Source organism: Stegodyphus dumicola, chromosome 4, assembly GCF_044657685.1.
Source record: "Stegodyphus dumicola isolate Sdum_Otavi_A_Nest chromosome 4, ASM4465768v1".
NCBI lineage: Eukaryota > Metazoa > Arthropoda > Arachnida > Araneae > Eresidae > Stegodyphus > Stegodyphus dumicola.
In genome coordinates this window covers 22,560,344-22,580,008 of record NC_140771.1, presented here as the reverse complement: position 1 = coordinate 22,580,008, position 19,665 = coordinate 22,560,344, and positions in this window count along the sequence as shown.

Sequence of the window (19,665 nt, the reverse complement as noted above, 5' to 3'; positions counted from 1 at the left end):
CTTGGAGAAGACATAAAAGTTCCTTCCCGGATTTTGCACGGATAGTGCACCCCTGAATTCGGCGATGCGACTCATCCCAGAGGTTCTCGATAGTGTTCAGGTCTGGACTCTAAGCAGGCCAGTCCATTCGATGAACTCCATTGGCACGATACCAAGCCTTGGTTAACGTCGATACATGACAACTGGCATTGTCGTCCTGAAAGTAAGAGGGGTCCAACCCGTAAAACTGCCACAAAGTAGGAATCGCATTGTCATCCAAAATAGTGCACTAGGCATTGGAGTTGAGCTTACCATGAATGGGGACCAAGGGTTCCAGCCCATACCAGGAGAAACACCCCCAGACCATAATTCCACCTCCGCCGAACTTGTCTGTTGGCACAATGCATTCTGGAAGGAGACGTTCTCCAGGTAGACGCCAGACCCAGACCCTGCCATCCGAACGGTAAAGGGTGAACCTTGATTCTTCACTCCAAAGAACCCGTTTCCGCTGATCTACGGTCCAATTTCGATGTGCTTTGCACCACATTAACCGAGCAGCGCGGTTCGACTTTGTGATCTTAGGTTTATGGGCAGCAGCACGACCATGAAAACCAAGCAGATGTGCTTCCTTACGGATGATATTCATTGAAACAATACTCCGGGATGCCTGTTGAAACTCCTCGCGGTTGGGTGCGGTTCTTCCGAATTTCTCTGGACAGCACTCGTCGGTCTCCATATCCCAGTTTCGTTGGTCTGCCGACTCGGGGCACATTCCGACAGTCACCGCTCATTTTCCACTTCTTAATCACATAGGCCACTGTCGATTTTGCTTACTCCAGATCGCTAGATATGTCCCTTAAAGATCGGCCACATTTGTGATACCCGATAATTATACCTTTCTCGAAATCAGAGAGCTCCGAACTGCGAGGCATCTTGCATGCCACTAAAGCCGATGCTGTTTCCTACACGATATATATCGGTGGAATCCGTGACGTACCTTAGGACCGAAGATATCGTCATTTGCATAGGTGTCCAAATACTTATTGGAAGTCAGTGTATAACAAGTAGATGTGCACCTCGTCTTTTGGTTGCAATCGGCCGCACCAAACATTTATAAATATATTTATATATATATCCACTCTGTTACCCGACTCAGTGATCTCACTTTCTTTACTGTTACTATATGTTTGTAAATTGTGCATTTTTTTCTTCAAAAAATGATTGAATTATGTTGTTTAAGAACAACATAATTCTATCATTCATGAAAACCTTAACCGGAAGATTATTCTTCAAGATAAGGTTTTCATGCCTTTAGAAAATCTGCAAGCAATATCTGTAGAATTATCAACAATTTAAAAGCTGTTTATGTGCGATTAAGCCTAGTTTTTAAATAACATGGCAACCATGTTTGTTTAAATTTGAAGCAGCAGAATAGTAGATATGTTGCCAATGTAGAGCGACTAAATTTCGTTACAACAAAGATAACGCCTTCATTTATTATTGCGAATTAAATCATGCTTAATCCTTTCTGGATTTTTTTCGAGGAAATAAGTGTTTAAGATTTACTTCGTAATGTTTAATATATATATTTTGAGTTTTTATGTATTTTTGCCTTGTCGCGAAATGAGAACTGAATTAATTGAATTGGAAATACTGAATCGTCTGGGAAAAACTGTTTTTTTTTAGTTTTGTTTGCTTAATTTCTTTTATACATCATTTTAGATTTATTATAGTATTTGAATAGAACATGTGGAAAGATTAGATAATTCTTCAAATGATATAAATTTTGTGTATTCTGAGTTATAATATGAACAAAATATAACGCTGTTAAGTGAACCTAGCTCCAGAGTGTCGCTATGGTAAACAAATATAGTAAATTTTAAAGAGTGAATTTATTCTATTGGGGTTTATGCGCTTTTGACGAAATAGAGTTCATTCAATCCAATAAGTTTAAATGAAATTCAAGAAAAAATGCGTATAATTTAATATTCCGTACAAGGAAGTCATGTGGTGTACACATCAGATTATTTTTTCATAACTTTTAATCATTTCCACGTTACCATTTAATTTATTAGCCTAATTTCGAGCCTACTATTACTGTTAACAATAAACAGGTACCTTTCAGGACCACACATGATACGTACGTAATATTGCGTTTCAGCCCTAATATTACCGTAATTGCCGAGATATAAGACGCACTTTGTTTTATGTAAAATAGGTATGAAAAACGGGCTTTGTTTTATACGTCGATACTGCGCCTTATATGTCTATACTCAGTTTATTCTTTCGCATGTTTGTGAATGGGTCCAAGCTTCATGTGATGCTGTGCAAACAGAGACAGTTGTTAAATCATTTAAGAAGTGTGGCATTAGTAATGCACTGGATGGTACAGAGGACACTTTGTTGTGAGAGGACTCATACTGATATAGGAGAGGTTTCAAGTGACTCTTCACTTAGCTCTGGAGATAAGTGTTTGAGTTTGGATGAAGATGATTAAGTAGATTGGTTTTCCAGATAGATTGAATATTTGCAGAAACTATTACTTTGTATTACTTAATATTTAAAATACTGTAAATTCAGTAACAGCATTCAAAAATGTGTATAAAGAATTGTGTGTCTTATAGGCCGGTGCGTTCTATACGCTGCCAAATACGGTAGTTGATGTACTTGAATATGATTTGCTGATGCTGAAAAATGGATTTTAGGTACATTGTTGATAAAAAAAAAACACTCATCCGCCTGGACCAGACAAACAAACTGATATTATACATAAAGGAGATTTATTTTGAACTCTTGGCGAGGCATAGAATGTAATCACTGGGTAAAACCACACATGGGTACTATAGAAAATGAGAGGGAAAATGCATTGTTCAGAGAGGCTATTCCACAAAATGACATTCAAATGGTTGAGCCGCAGCGGTCGTGATCCTTATGAAGAATTATATCTACAATTTATGAAAATAAAAATGGGAAATATCCCACAAAATAGAAACTATATGAGACTGGTAACAATACGAAAAAAACTGATGTATGCATCACATGACTTTCTTGTATCGAATATCAAGTTATACCCATTTTTATTTTTCTTACTTCCCTTTAAACTTACTGGATTAAACTAAATTTATTTAATCGATAGCGCATAAACCTAAATATAATAAATGCACTCTTTAAAATTCACTATATGTGTTTACCATAGGGATGCTCTGGCCCTGGGTTCACTTAACAGCATTACATTCCATTCATTTTTTAACGTACTCATAATCATAATAGTCTCTGGTATACTGGTACACAATTACATTAGGATTTTAACCAGTTCGTTTTGCATATGCCTTAGGATTATTGCGAATGTAAATAAATCAAGGTGCGAACGCACCCACTCGAAGGCGAAAATACTGCGACCGTGGAAGCAATTAAAGTTGCATGAGGATAATTTTTTAACTCAGAATTATCTAATCGTTGCCACGTGTTCTATTCAGATACTATAATAAATCTAAAATGATGTATAAAAGAAAGAAAATAAGCAAACAATAATAATAATAATAATAATAATAATAAATAAACGTTTTTCACAGACGATTCAGTATTTCTCATTCAATTAATTCCGTTTTCACTTCTCGACAAGGCAAAAATACATAAAATCTCAAAATATCTGTGTTGAAATTATGAAGTATATCTTAAACACTTATTTCCTCGAATAAATTCCAGTACGGATAAAGCATGATTTAATTCGCAATAATAAAAGAATCTCTGTTATTGCGAAGCTTACTTTCCCTAGATTGGTAACAAATCTACTATTCTGCTGTTTCAAATGTAAACAAGTAATGGCCGCCATGGCAAAAAGGATTAGGCTTAGCGGCACTTAAATAACTTTTAAATTGTTGATAATTCTAAAAATATTGCATGCAGATTTTCTAAAAGCGTAAAATACTGAAGCGGAAGATAAGGACAATATAATTCAATGATTTTTAAAGCAAAAATGCACAATTCAGAAACATATAAGAATAAAGAAACTGAGCTCACTGAACCGAGTAACCGAGTGGATAAATATACACATATATTTATATACTTTTGGTGCGGCCGATTGCAACCAGAATACGAGGTGCACATCTACATGTCATAACAGTCCTACATACAAATTTTCAACGTTCTGAGGCTACTCGTTTTTGAGGTAGGCGAGATACGTACGTACGAGTACATACGTACGCACAAACGCCACGAAAAATTCTTCTCAGAATTCATTTTAAATCAGTTTTATAATTTTTTTTTGGGTGGGGACAATCCTTTGTTGTGTCCTTACTTGCAGATGTCACACAAAAAACATCATTAAATTGCACTGGATATCAGTCAAAATCGATATTTTCGTTGCAATGTGCTATCCGAAATTTGTCGCGATACACTACTTCCTTTTTACTTCGTACAAGGGAGTAAAACGAACAAACATACAGTGACACAGATTTAAACCAAATCTGTTGGGTCGTGGCTGTTTTCCACTTTACTTTAAAATATTTAGTCTTCAAAGCTTCAACATCTGCGGCAGCGGCAATGAAATTGGAGATGTTAAACACTCCACAGAGACCTGTCCATCTTTGAAAGGTATGACGAAAGATAATATCATAAGCGGAATCTTTAACGTGGAATAGATTTCATTATATTTTGACGAAGTGAGGAATATATCATGAACGATTATGAATTATAGCAGTAATAATCTATGAATAGTGAGAATTCTGCTTTTGTCTACGTGCTGTGTTTGTAAACTATAACTGGGACAGCCTAACTAAGCCGTAAGGCCACTTGTGGTCAGGTAGGCAACAAGCAAACAAACATTGTTGATAAAATATATCAAAACTGAAGTTCAGGCAATAATCATGGAGTCATGGAGTGTCTCTTTCAAACGTGTTAACTATTACTGGACGAAATTATTCGAATATTAATTCTTAAGTTGCTAATAAATTGCACAATATATTTCTGAGGTAATAACTACGAGTATAACACGAAGATGCATAAAAAGGGATCATTAAGCATTCATATTTAAGTAAAAGTCTTCTTGAACGAGACACATTATCTCAACAGTATTAACAGATTGGGCTAATCTGCTAACAGCGATTATTTACAGAGAGGTGCTTGGAGAAGAAGTAGCTTTTGGGTAAATTTAAATTTCAAAAATGCTAAAATTCAATTGCATCTGAACATTACCATTATGAATATATTTCTTACTTAATTCAGACCACTCAGAATTCAGAATCAATCATAGTAGTTGTTTAATGGTATAGAGAAAAACTAACTAAATTTCCAAAATATTGTTCTTTGGATATTAAATGGAGGCTTCTGAAATTAATTAAATTCATATGGTAAATATTTTAGATATATATAAGTTGTTATTAAAATTAATGATATAGTTTCTTTTACATGTTTGAAACTGAATTGCGCGAAGAAAACAAATTTTATTAATGATTAAAGAATCTCTCTATATATTTAAACAAAAAGCAATTTATTCTATAAACGTAACTGCGTTTTGCGACTGAAACTTCGCAATAATGTAGGATAACTCTGCTTTATTTTATACAGCTATATAACTTAAAAACAGCAGATAAATATAATTCTATCTATAAAGAGGAAACCAAAACGAAAAGAAAATGTGAAAATTGAAAAATGAGTTTATATTACGCCAAAAAGGGAGATTTTTTAACATTTTGTGTTTCCTTTATTTATTATTAATATCATATTCTTCACACTTCAACCATAAAATTTAATTTAATAGCAATATCGTAAAATAATTTAAGAAGAGCATATCTTTAAAATTTCCGATAGACAGTCTCGTGCGCTAGGGGTAAAAGCGTTTTTTTCGTACAGTGTTGCGATTGGTAGAAATTCAAACTTCGGACATCCAGGTACCCATGTTTGGGTGGAGAATTACGTTATTCAAAATTGGATGGCTCTAGGTACCGTTGTTTTATGACAATGAGAGAAACATACATACATTTATGCAGATTATTCATTATTTAATTTCTTTAAATATAATACAGGGCGATAATATTTGGTGGCAACAATTTAAAATGTGATTCGCCGTTTGTAGTGAAAGGCCACAAAATGGCAAAACGAAATTAACAGCCCTTCTGAGTTAATGCTTTTCGGGCTGGAAAAAACGTCTATCAAGAAATTGTAATTTCTTTGCAATATGTTAACACATGTTTAAATGTTTCTTAAAATGTGTGATATCTGAAACCTCATCATTCAGCTAGTTTTTAATATTTAATTACTTTAAATGTTGCATAATGTTAAAACTGCGTGTTGAAATTATATATATTCTCAATGCTTGTAAGAATGTGAAATATACATATGCTAGATGAATTTCGTATGACACAATTTCCAACAAACATTTTAGAAACGAAATGCAACATTAAAAAGTAGGAAAAATTATTATAAAACAATGCAAAATGTGTAAAATTATTTAATTTAAATAGAACAGAGTAAATTCATTTGAAGGTACCCGAAGGAAAGAAAACTATACTTTCGTTCTTCATTCATAGGTGATAAAGAACGTTTTTATTCTGTTTGTTTACAAACAACTGTAGAATTTATTATAATTTTACTAAGCTTACACTCATTTTTAGTGTTCTGCGTGCTTTCATATTTTGCCTATCGTACACCATTATTTAAGTTCAGACTATTAAGTGATTTCCTTTACTTTCTGCCAATCTGTATACATGGATAAGGGATTTAATGCTTTCGTTTAAAAATTTGATAAAGAGTTTTCAGTAAATAAACACGAACACAACAGGGTTTAACTATTTTTAGAATGACGTTTTTCTGTCCATGTGCATATGTGTATGAAGATTTTTTTCGCGCATGAAAAGGACTGATTAGATTTTGGGTAAAATTAGATGACTGGACGGCCTGTTGAGACTAGTGGGATTCAAAGACCAAGAAACTTTGATAAATTGAAGCTCCTCTAAATAGAAAACTGTTAAGATTTTGGGTAAAATTAGACAACCGGAAGTGGTATTTCATTTGAAGCCCGTAAAGGTTTGTTTACACGAACGGGCTTTTGAGTCCAAGAAACGTGCGCATGGGCGCTCCGCTGAATGGAAAAAAAAAAGGCACTCACTGTTTTTACCTCCTATAAGCCTATATGCATAGGTAAAAGAGGTAATGTTTTCTGTCCAAAAATTCGATAATGAGTTTTGAGTAAGGAGCACGAAATGGGGGTTCTTCCAATGCGCGTTTGCTATTCTTGCAATGATATGTGTTTGTTTGTGTATGTATATGTTTGATAATTTTTTCGTCCAAGATAACTCTCAAGTGAAACTTCCAAAAATCTCTGTTCTTCGTAGTTAAGCTCTCTTTATTCATATAAAGGAACTGTTTAGATTTTATACAAAATTGGACAACCGGAAGTTGTATTTAAAACCCAAAAACTAGTTTCTAAAGAAAAGATATACTGAAATTTAAATCAAAACTTTTCAGTTTTAATATTTAATACTTTTATATCAATGGTAATAACATATTAGATTTTGACAAAAGTTGACAAACCGTAAGTGATACTTTACTTTAAGTTATATACAGAATTTAATAAAAAATTATGTAATGAGATAATATAGAACTTCTCAGATTTGGTATTCCTTCTGACCGGCCAGGGTTTTCGCTAAGAATGCACAAATTTCCTCAAACTGCTATGAGGGAAAAAATATATTTTCTTGATTTTAATGTAAAATTCTCCTAGTTTGTGCACTTTTAATATATTCCCTTAATTTCTGTGACTTATTTTAATATGCACGTATATATACGTTCTTACAGATATCACAAAAATATTCTAGGCCGTAAAAATACGGATTTGCCGGTTAGAAGGTTGTATGTGATTGCGAACATCATATTACATTATTAAGCATTGAATGCTGTGTGGCGCAAACTAAAATGCTTGGAAATATGCTAAATCCAACAAGAATAAGCTCATTATGAATACGAACTACTATTATGAAGTAATTAAATTTATTAGACTCGGACCTCAGTTTTGTATTTGTTTCAATTTTGTGTTGAATCATTTTTCAAATAAAAGCATGCTCCCACCAAATGTTTCTAGAAACCCCAGCCGCCCTTTCAAAGGAGAAGTATATAAGGTATTTCTCCTTCTTTCTTGGCATGACCTTGTGGTGTGGTGGTTTGCAAGCTGAGCGCATATTCCGGAGATCCGCGGTTCTATTGCCGGCGAAGGTGTTGCTAATTTTTCAATTCTCCTGCTTCCAAAAAATACCTAATGTCTCTACAAACTTACTGTTACTAACAAAATGTGCTATTCACTTACCCGAAAAAAACCCACATGGAGGACTGAGATAATACCGTACATTCTCCCCCCCCCCCACACACACAAAAGGAGAATGTAAGGTATTATTTCAGGGAGGCACAGGGCTCAATCATCTAACGTCAAATGATGTCGACTTCTCTTCTACAATGTCTTTATTTACGCTTTAGACACCTATATAGACAATATAAGGCATTTGGAAAGAGGAAACACAGATTAGTTGTGATCTAATTGGGATCGAAAACACAGATTTTCTAGTGCTACTTAAGTATGCTACCACTTACAACTAATAAGCAAGTAGAGGGGAAGTGGATTATTTCTTACAATTCTCTCTCCATGCCATGCAAATAATAAAAAGAATGGTAGCTAATTTTTATGAAAATAAGACCCAAACATATTTTTCCTGAAAATGCATGTAACTTAATAAATAAAAGTCAACCACATCCATTTGAAAATTTACAATTTAACAAAATTCGATTACTTGGGTTTTAGACAAAATTTCTCCTGCATTTCGGGGCGTTTGTGCCACATCCATAACAGGCATTTTTTTCATAAAACGAACGTAAATATACAACAGAAAGCTATCTAATATTAAATAGATAATATTATTTATTTAATGCCAAATATTAGGCGGTGAAAATCATTTATTTAGCGACAAATGTTAAATGGATGATACTGCTTGCTTAATACTAATCTAAATTTGAATTTTGTTTTACTTTAATAAATTATTCTTTTGCATCCTGTTTCTTTAAAATTTATATATTAATCCTGCACATATTTTGTTTTCCTAAAATGGCAACATTGTAATAAATTAACAATTCTGGGCAAAAGTAATTAAGCAAGCGGAGAGCCCTCACTTACTTAATCTAAAAAGTTATGATAAGGTTTGCATTAATTTTCAGCAACATCATTTACAATATTTAAAATCTAATTAACGATAAATCTTTAATACCCTTCGAAAGATACGTCATAATTTTTGAATAAAAAGCATTTTTCTAATCTGCAACTAATCCTCATTTTCCTCTTTTGTCTCTGAAACTGTGCAAAAGATTAAAATAACAGCAGATAAATTCCCTCGTAAAAATATTACAAATGAAAAATGTATGTTATTCGTATCGTTAAACTTAAAAACCATAAAAATATTTCAAACTTTGAATAATGCAAAGAAAAAAAAAACTTAACTTAATCCCAGGAAAAGGACACTCAGTATGGATTCTTTTATCACAAAAGGAAATAACAGCGAAAGTATCTCGGATATACTTAGTTTTTCATAGCGATAATATATTACTTTTTCTGCATCAACAAAGATATTTTTTTCTGTTCTTTTTGTATCTCGTTAAAGATGCATTAGGAGCGTTTTCTAAAGCCAAAAATTTTTTAATTTCTAAGAAAAAAGTTTCCAGTCAATGTCAGAAAGATTTTATATCACTGATTTTATTTTAAGAGGCTTTTAAGATATTAAGTATTAATGAACTGTGTGCTCTAGTTGCCAGATTTTGCTTGAATATTGGATCAATTTTTTTAAATATTATTTCAATTTCGCCCGTATATAATCATAGAACATACATGAGGGAAATACTCTGTGTATTTTGCAGTTATTTAAATGTGTTTAAGGGAAACATGTTATATAAATGGCATATCAGTTCGTGAATTTATTACTGTGATATATGTAAATACTCTATTCGTTGGTGAACCGACATTTATAGTGAATCAACGCAAAATGCCAAATAGAAATTAATAGCCCTTCTGGCCTAACGCCCTTTGGGCTAGAAAACCCATCTCCTGAGGTGCAAATAGCTTGTTTGCTTTGTTTTGTTTGATTACAGCATACCAAGCACTACTTCTAAGGGAAGGGATACCTTCTTGAGAAAATGAAATATAAATGAAAGACACCTCTAAACTGCTTACGAAATTTAGTGAATAACTATGTAAAATTGCTTCTTCTGTTGTTGTACAACATTTTTATCTCCTGTGTGAATTTAGAAAACCCCCACGAGATCCAAAGATTAGTCTAATTATAATAGAAGGCAGTTCAATTTTAATACAATCTGATGTTTATTATTTGCTTGCATCTAGACTAATTAAAGTAGCGTATATATATATACGTATATGTATAATAATTATAATTAATAATTTAGCAAAAGTAAATTAAACCACCCTAGAAAAAATTCTAGAATTACATTGAAACATATGTATATATATGTGATGAACCAGCTTTAGTCGTAGCTTAAATTATCAGACGATAAGTTTAAAAAAAATAAAAAAAAAAAACATGATCCATTTATTATTATTCAGGAGAAATAGCAGTTACAAAATCAGGTATCCGGAGTAAATAAAAAGAATTACTAATAACTCCCTGTATGAAGTCCACTGCTTCGTGACATTTAAGAAAACGCCCCTGATATTCCTTTGTGAGTCATTTTATAGCCTCTGGAAAGGCGGAGCTTCCAAGAAATGACGTCAGCCAATCCAGTTCGCTTTAAATATTTCCAGTACATTCTATAATTGTACTTGTAGAAAAAGCGGGAAAAATAACTTGACTACGGGGCTGTGGATTTAATTCCACGTACTTTCAAATAAGAGAACGTCTCCATTAAAAATGAAAAGAACATACAGTTAGAATTTTAAGTGTATTCTTGACTATGGAATTTTATTATTACATATATATATAATGTAATTCGTTCTACCACAGAATCTATTACATATATATATATATATATGTAATAGATTCTGTGGTAGAACAAAGGTGATTGTATCCACAATGAACACCTAGAAATTCAATGCTGTAGAATTCTGAAATGTCGATCCACAAGGAATAAGAAATTTGGCAGTCAAGGTATATTTAATTTAACTTTTATTTCAGTAAACATGTGGCCACAATCAAGTTGGCACATTAATTGTGCCTATTTGAAAAAGTTCACATTTTTGATACATTTGCAGTAAAACGAAGGAGCAGCAGACAGACAGCCAAGCGTTATGTTCAGAGTGAAAACGTAATTCAGACTGAGTTAGTTTTGGTTCTCAATGCATTTTGATTGGCTGTTTTAGTTTCATTTACATCATCAGAATTATGTAAGAGTCATGTGACATAGATTTTTCTCGAAATGACGCAGTGCAAATAGAGGTTACTATTTTTAGAATACAGAAGGGAATTAATTTTCTCTGCTAATTTAATCTTTTGCATATTCTTTATTTTTCTTACATATTATAACATTGTGGCCATATAAAAAGCTTCTCCAGCATATGATCCTCTAGAAACTTTTCCGAGGTAAAATTTGTAAAGGTGGTCTCCTAAATATATCAGAAGCATACGTATATTAAACTATTTTATATATAAAAAAGCATCTCATACATTGAACCGAACAAAACGTTTTTTGAGTGCTAGCTGCTGATTAACGTCACAGTTTCCACTGATCACCTCGCGAAGGTTTTAGAAGGAAAATAATATCATCACTGCATCATTAATTGCACATCTTTTTTTTTCTTTATTTCACATATTTTAGTTTGCTCTTTTTAAACTAAATTTTAATTTCAATATCTACAGTATGTGTCACGGTTAGCTAACCGTTGTTACCTCTTTATTTCACAGTAATGAATATTTGTAGATTATTATTGTAAGTTTAACCCTTTGAGGGGCGGTATATAAAATAATTTAAACTGTGGTAAAATTTTGCATGAACTATAACTTATGGACCCTAAGGACACAAAATTGAGACTTAAAAAAATTCTAGAGCGAAATCCTGAATTTTGAGAGCCGGTATATATTATATACCGGCGCCCCTCTAGGACATTTTTTTCCAGGTAGCTGCCAACTGTTAATCTTTGTTTTTAAAATTAATTGTGGGTACTTTTGATGTGCGTCTGTAGTGATGAGTGCTTGAATATAGTTATGTAAGTCTAAAGACAATTTTTTTTTAAATTTTGGCAGAAATTTAAAATTTTAAAAATAAAATTTATGTTTTTTTATGCACTTTGATGACGCAACCCAGCTGAACATACTTATGTAAAATATGGGTAAAAAGCTTTTCAACTTGATTTAAATTCAAAATTATTTTATAAAAAAATTTAGCAAATATAACACTGCATGTGTAAATCGTATCATGCTGTAACTGAACTAGTATAATATTACAAGCAGATGAACTCAGCCGAAAATTAAAAAAATTGAAAAGTGAAGCACTACGACCGACTCAGCTGAGAAAGTATGTTGCATTTTTCAAGTTGTATTTTATACTTTAGATAATATGTGAAAAAACAACCATGCTTCATACTATGATACGAAGAATCGCCCCCCCCTCTCCACGCACACACACTTTAGATCATCAAGGACCGTAAGAGTCCCTTTTTTATTTTTTGTAAATATAGGTTGTAATGTATCTTTTTGTTCAGGAAGAAACACCGTTAAACAATTTTATTATTTGATACACCTCAAAGCTCTTATTCTGATTTTCAACCCCTTTGGCTGCATAGGGGCTCCTTTTCAACTTTTGGATAAATTTTAGTTTGCATCTAAAACGGGCCTTAGAAATATTTTTCCTCCTTTCACCAACTGTGAGAATTTATTTCAGAAACAACCTATTTGTATCAACGAGAGCGCAGATTTCTCTTGTGTTCTCTAGTCTTTCATCTGAAATTAACAAAGAATTTCCCTAAAGAATAAAAGCATGCTTTCAAACCAGCAGTTTTCGTGAAGGAAGAGCGACGGAGAGCTCGCGACTTCGGGTGAGATGGACCTTAAGTACATTTCCATTTTAAGTGAGCTTTCCCTTTGTGTGATCTTATCACACCTCACAAAAGGAAGAAGGCGTGACTCCCGAATGACAAATTCGTTGTCAATCACCTCTTTCATTTTCCTTGCATTCTAGAATTTTGGAAAACACGAAGCAACGGGTGTCTTTTGGAGGCTAACATGCCACATTTAACCACCACAATTGTGTAAAGTTTTGACCCCAGATGGCAATTTTGAAATCGATGAGTCTTTCTCTTAGGAAAGAGATAAGTGCTGAAATAAAAATTTTAGCTAAACACAGACGAATGAAACTCGAGCTGAGTACACAAAGAATAAATGAAACTAATATACTTGTATTCAGTCCTAGCGCAGAGTCAATAAACTCCCCATTCCTCCATGAACATAATACTGAATCTTAAACGACTTATAAATTAATCATGAAAAATTATTACATCATAAACTGTTATAATAATAAAGAAATTCTGTCATATCACAAAGTATAAAAGGAGAAGACTGGTGCTGCCATCTATTGGCGTGGTACCCTCAGTGTGGGCGCCGGTATATATTATATACCGGTTTTAAAATCGTATAAATAATCTTCTGTTAATTATCATTTCTGACAAAAATGAAGTAAATATATAAGATTCAGCATGTGTACGTCATATATTTGCAGGTTTTGAATCTTTTCTTTCCTTCCAATAGAATTTATCAATCTTCCAACATGATACCTTGCAAAGAGGTATATTAATTTCATAACTGCAAAATATTGAGCATTCATAGAGTGATGCTACCATTTAGAATTGAAAGGAAACACTAGAAACTTACGATTATAGCTTTTGGTGTAGAAAAATTAGCATTTTTTCGGAGGTTAAAAAATTGACAAACAACCGGTATATATCATATACCGGTGCCCTTCAAAGGCTTAAAAAATAATTTTTAATTTATGGTTTAAAAAAATTGCCTTTAAAGGTGTGATTTATTATAATTAGTTATATATATATATATATATATATATATATGCGTGTGTATGTGTGCGTACATAGATATATGTAAGATTAAAAATATGAAGCTCTGAATTACTGATTTTAATTTGGCTGCTTCCGCTTCCTGTCATAGAAACTCAGTTGATAAACTAATCTGCATTATGCCATTTTTAATCCTGCAGTGTGGTAAACTCTTAATCAATTAGATTAAAGACATTTTGTCTATAAATACCACTTCTACTATTGCGTAACCCTTTTCTCATGTCACTTTGTCTTCTTACACACGTGCTTGACCCTCTGTTTTGTCACCAGTATCTGATAACGTAAGGTTTTAAAATTGTGCAGGTGCATATCCGTCCCGTGATAATATTTCAACTTGTTTAATTACGAAATAAAATTATGTGTTCATAGGCCACGTGTATCTTCAAAATGTCGTCCGTTTACCTATTCATTTCTTTCATTTGAATTCTCAAGTCATCATCTACACCGAAGAATTACCGCATCATACCTTATTACCATATTGTCATATGAATTTGGCAAACATTTCTAACTATAGATTCAGCACCCAGGAGGTTCAGCCACGGATAGCCAAGCGCTACGACGAACGTTGATGGCCGATATTTGTTGTTATATGCACGAGGGAATAGAACCGCAAATCATTCTATTCAGATCCTTCCTTGCTGTAGCCAGCGAAAGGTGGGGGGGGGGGAGGTCAACGTCTCCGTGCGTAAAAGCACGGCCAACTGGATATAACACGAAGGTCACGGTATTCACGAAGGTCACGGTAGAAGACGCAAAGAAAGTCTCTGTACACGAGGCTACCAGCCATTTGCCTGCTGCTTGTGTCATAGAACGGACCGTTTGAGTTGGGCACGTCAGCATGACCGTTTGACAGCTGATCATTGGAGGATTGTTCTCTTTATGGATGTGTCCAGGTGGCATAATGGCAGACCGCACATTGAATTGAACAGTGTTAAGCGAATTTCGCTTACTGCGCATGCTTGATGGTGTACCTTTGTCGCGGGGAGAAATATTGGCGACTAAGCAACCCTACGTTAGCTTATTCGTGATCTCCATGGCTGTCGAGTGTGTTTGAGTGATGTTTAAAACTGCAATGTTGTGGAACTTTGCTTATTAGTTATTTTAACGTCCATGCCGACTGCACTTGCTTATTTTTCTAATATATGTTTCATTTTAATTTGTCAATAACAGTGCATTTAATATTTGTTAACATATGTTCGTAATAATTTGTTTTTTAAATGTAATTTGTTTACATGTTATAATTCAGTAATTGTAAACTGGAGTATCTCGCTTAGTTTGTTAGCGTATATTCGCGCTTTTATTTTCTCATTTCAAAGAATTTAATAACTAGCATTAAAGAATTGTAAAATTTCTTTCGTGTTATTTGCAAGCACTTGTTATATTCCTCATTGTTTCTTTATGTATGTACGAATGTAACGTATGGTAAATCCTGAATTATTTTTATTGCTTAAAAGTATAATGAATAAATTTTCAACTAATATATCCTAAATTTCAGTCTTTTTCTGAACGAAAATTTGTACAGTTCCAAAGGAATGTGCAGAATTTCATAAGTATTATATTTTACATTTTGAATGTAAACACTGCTTCACATTACTTCGCAATAATTTCAACTTTCCAGTTGTTGGAGCAATACAGGAAAAAAATCTAATTTTACACAGTAATTACTTTACATTGCACGTATACTCTACGAAGACTTAAATGCCGGATGTGTTCACAATCAGATGGCGGTACATCTACCACATACCGTGTTTATCTTCTTTTCAAATCGCGCCAACATAATAATTGCGCCAAATTTGTTTCTGGGCATGCGCAGTATGCGACATTCGTTTAACACTGTTCAACTCAATGTGCGGTCTGCCATTATGCGTCCAGGTGTAGTCTCCAAAGCGATAGTAGGCGTTAATTTGATTTGGAGAGAACCTGGAACCTGCTATCATCCATCAAAAATTTTTAAAAGAGATGCATATGGAGGAGGCAGTGCCTGTGTTTAGGGTAGTAATTTTTTGGCTGGACGCACAGACTTCCATGTCTTTCCATGTGGAACAATAAATGCTCAGGGTTCTATAGAGATGATATCTTTGGTGCTTATGTGAAGGCAACGGCTGCTCCAGAACGACAATGCTAGACCACATAGGTCTCGCATCGCATCGTGATGATTACCTTCAGCAGCAAACAATGCAGCTCATGCTGTGACCAACTTGATCACCGGACCTGAACACTATCGAGCATATCTCGTATGCTTTAGGAAGACTTATAGCTATTCTCATTCCTCCTCTTCAGACCCTTCTCACGTTTGCAACTGCTTTGTAGGATCAATGGCTATCATTTCCTACGGAACTGTTAGACTGCATAATTGACAGCATCGCTCATCGCTGTATGAGTTTCATTGATTCTAGTGGAGATCACACTCCATTTGAAAGTAATTTTCCTATACCAAACACTGACACATTCAATTTTTCATTTCATACATATGCTAATTCCTATTAGACGATAATTGTCTGGTAATTTATTTTCGTGTTATTTTATACCTTACCATATTTTGTATACTGCGGTTCAGTTTCATTAAATTCTGCATATAAATTTTTGAGCAATCGTCATTTTTATGATTTTTACGTAATTCATAATAACTTGTATAGATCAATGTAACGCTGCAAGAATTTATCACCCTTGTTTTTTTTTACATTATTTAATATACGAATATTACTATTCTCATTTCATTTCAGTTAAAAATATAATGATAATCGGGTAGCCACCCAGGGTAGAAAAAGAAAAAAACAACAACTTCAAAAATCCATTTCCATTTCCTTTTAACTTTTTGTTCTTTATTTGCTCTGCACCAACATCCTTTTTCGAAATTTTCAAAAGATTATAACCAAATTCGAATTGACAAAAGGAAGCAATAAACAAAAGCTTGACTCAAATAAAGATTATTTTAAACTCAACTAGTACATATATATTCTAAAAAGTCTATGTAGACACATTTTAAAAATTAAAGTAATGGTGTGTTATTTGTCTTTCTAATGTATTTAAAGGCATCGAGGAACAGAAATTGAAAAAAATATAAATATAAAAAAAATTTCTGGAAAGGACTGTTTACGTATTAAATTTTCGTAGTTTTAATCTGCTAAAATAAATTTAATGCAGTCATGAATCTATCGAATTTCTTTCCCCAAAATTGCTTATACCGTATATTCAAGAAAATATGTGAATTACTTAAAAAGTATTAAAACAAGCGTTTTTTAAATTTGTTGGAGCCCTCGAATTAATACTTTAATTCAAATCAGCACTTACTTTTCACTTTTCATTCTTTATTTTTGTTGCATTGAGGAAAGAAGGAAAAAAAAGAAAGGAAGAAAACACTAGGAAAGTTGCTTTTAATAAAGCTAATGCAAACTAAAAACCTTAGTTACGAACATAGTTAATTCTAAATGCATTAAGTTGAAAACCTTTTTTACGCGTTTCGTAAAGGAACTATTTACATCGGAGATGACAAATGAAGTTACCATTAGGGACATCTGTCGGAAATAGCAGTTTCCAAAAAGAGTTGTTATTCATAAGAACGAACAAGGTCATCCAGTGCATCTGCCAACTCCAAAAACGTCTATATAGCAAATACATTTTCCGCCATTTGCTACGAAGTCGAACTTCCGTCCATGTTCCGTTCCAAATTTCCGGCAATAAACAAATAATGACGAGCTGTCGAATCCCATTAGTGTTTGCTCCGTGTAACTGGGATAAATATATACTTCAGGGGGTATTTCCGACAAGAAGTTTCGCACTTTTACTTCCGTTGAGATTTTCCTTTTTTCTTTTTGCAGACTTCGCCAGATATATCAGTGTAATTCTGGAGTTTTATTGTTTGACTAGTTCTACAATCCTTATTTTTTCTAATTGTTCGGAAAAGGGTTATGCGTCAATATAAACTGAAGCTCGAGAATAAGAAATAAATGCATTTTGAAAAAAAAAATGATATAAACGAGTAAAAAGGAAAATGCCCGAAAAGAACAACAAATTTATTAAACTATTACAATTGATGGATCAAAACCTATAACATCCACTACCGAAATAATTATGTTTTTGTTCGTATTGCAGAATAAATATAGCTAGTATTTTTACCTGTTTATCCGTCTTATAAGTTTCTAAATGAGTATATATTCTTTGCAATTTTTAAAGTATTTAGAGTTCAAAGTTTCAAGATCTTTCTCTTTAGTATTGATACAGTAGGAAAATAAATAACTTAAGTATGATAAATTATAAAAAATATTTAAAAAATAATCCGTCGTTTTAAATCTACTAAAAATAATTATTATTAATTACGTAATTATGTAAAGGAACTTAGCGCAAAACTATTGCGGGTATAGGCATTCAGTTCACATTCTTTTATTTATCGTTTCGTCGAAGCCCCTACAGGTTAATTTAAAGTACGACACGATCTGGATAAATTTCAACATAATTCTCCCACACATAAAACTAAATAAGATATTTTGAAAACGTATTGTAAATATACTTTTATGAAGTTTTACTGCTGAGTGCTAATCCATGTTACATTTTAAATTCTTGTGACATTCTGTCGTGTGTTTACACAGTCTGGCTAAAAACATTTAGGACAGATCTCATGAAACAACAAGAGTGCATAACTTTTTTTGACAAGTTATTCTACCTATAACCTTTGTGAAATTATACATCGGTTAGCGCGATCCGCAAGCTGGTTCATATTGGTGTTCGAAGTCCTGTACTTGAATGCCTCTTAGCTCCCTCGTAATATTTTGTTGGATCTTCTAGATATCGTCAAATTGATGGCCTATTAGCTTTAGTTTCAGTATTAAGAAGAAAACGTAATTTGGTGGGGATAAAGCCGGCGAACAGGGATGGAGGTGTAGCACAGCCACATTTTCTGGGTTGCCACAAAAGCATGAATAAGAACTGCATTGCTGGATGGCGAGTCATCGTGCAGCAAGTACCAGCCTTTTGCTTGCGTGAAAGACCCTACGCATACGTGCGATGCACTTCAATAGCCGATCCGGTACATTCATGTAAAACAAAGCATTCACTGTTTTCAATTCAGGAACGAATTCCTATTGAATCAATCCTCTGTAGTCAAAAAACATAACAAAAAAAAAAAAAAAAAAAAAAAAAAAAAAAAAAAACGTTAACTAACATTGTCTTCACCCTGGATTTTTGGAAACTCATTTTCTTTGGCTTCGGCGAGTTTTGGCCAACCTACTCTCTGTCTCTTCGTTTCCTGATCGTTCACGATTCATCATTGGCATTCCAAGAAGGTCCCGACAAGCAGCCACCCGATCTTTCTTTTCTTCTGTTGTTAACAAATGCGAAACAAAACGTGTATACAATTTCCTGTTTCCTAAATCCTCACCAGATATTGCTTGGAAAGTTTATTTTTCGATGTTTAAATGTTCTAAAAACATTCTAATCGCTAATGGACGATATTGAATTAACGAAGCACGGACAGCTTCGATGATCGGGCCGGTTCCGCGTGTAAGAGGACGCCCAGCTCTTTCGTATTTTTTTGCATCATCTTTTCATCTCAAAATCTACCAAACGACAAAAACATCTCAGAATGCGACAAACACTTTTCTCCGTAAACGTTCTGCATCACTTTTTAAGTTTCGCTAAACGTT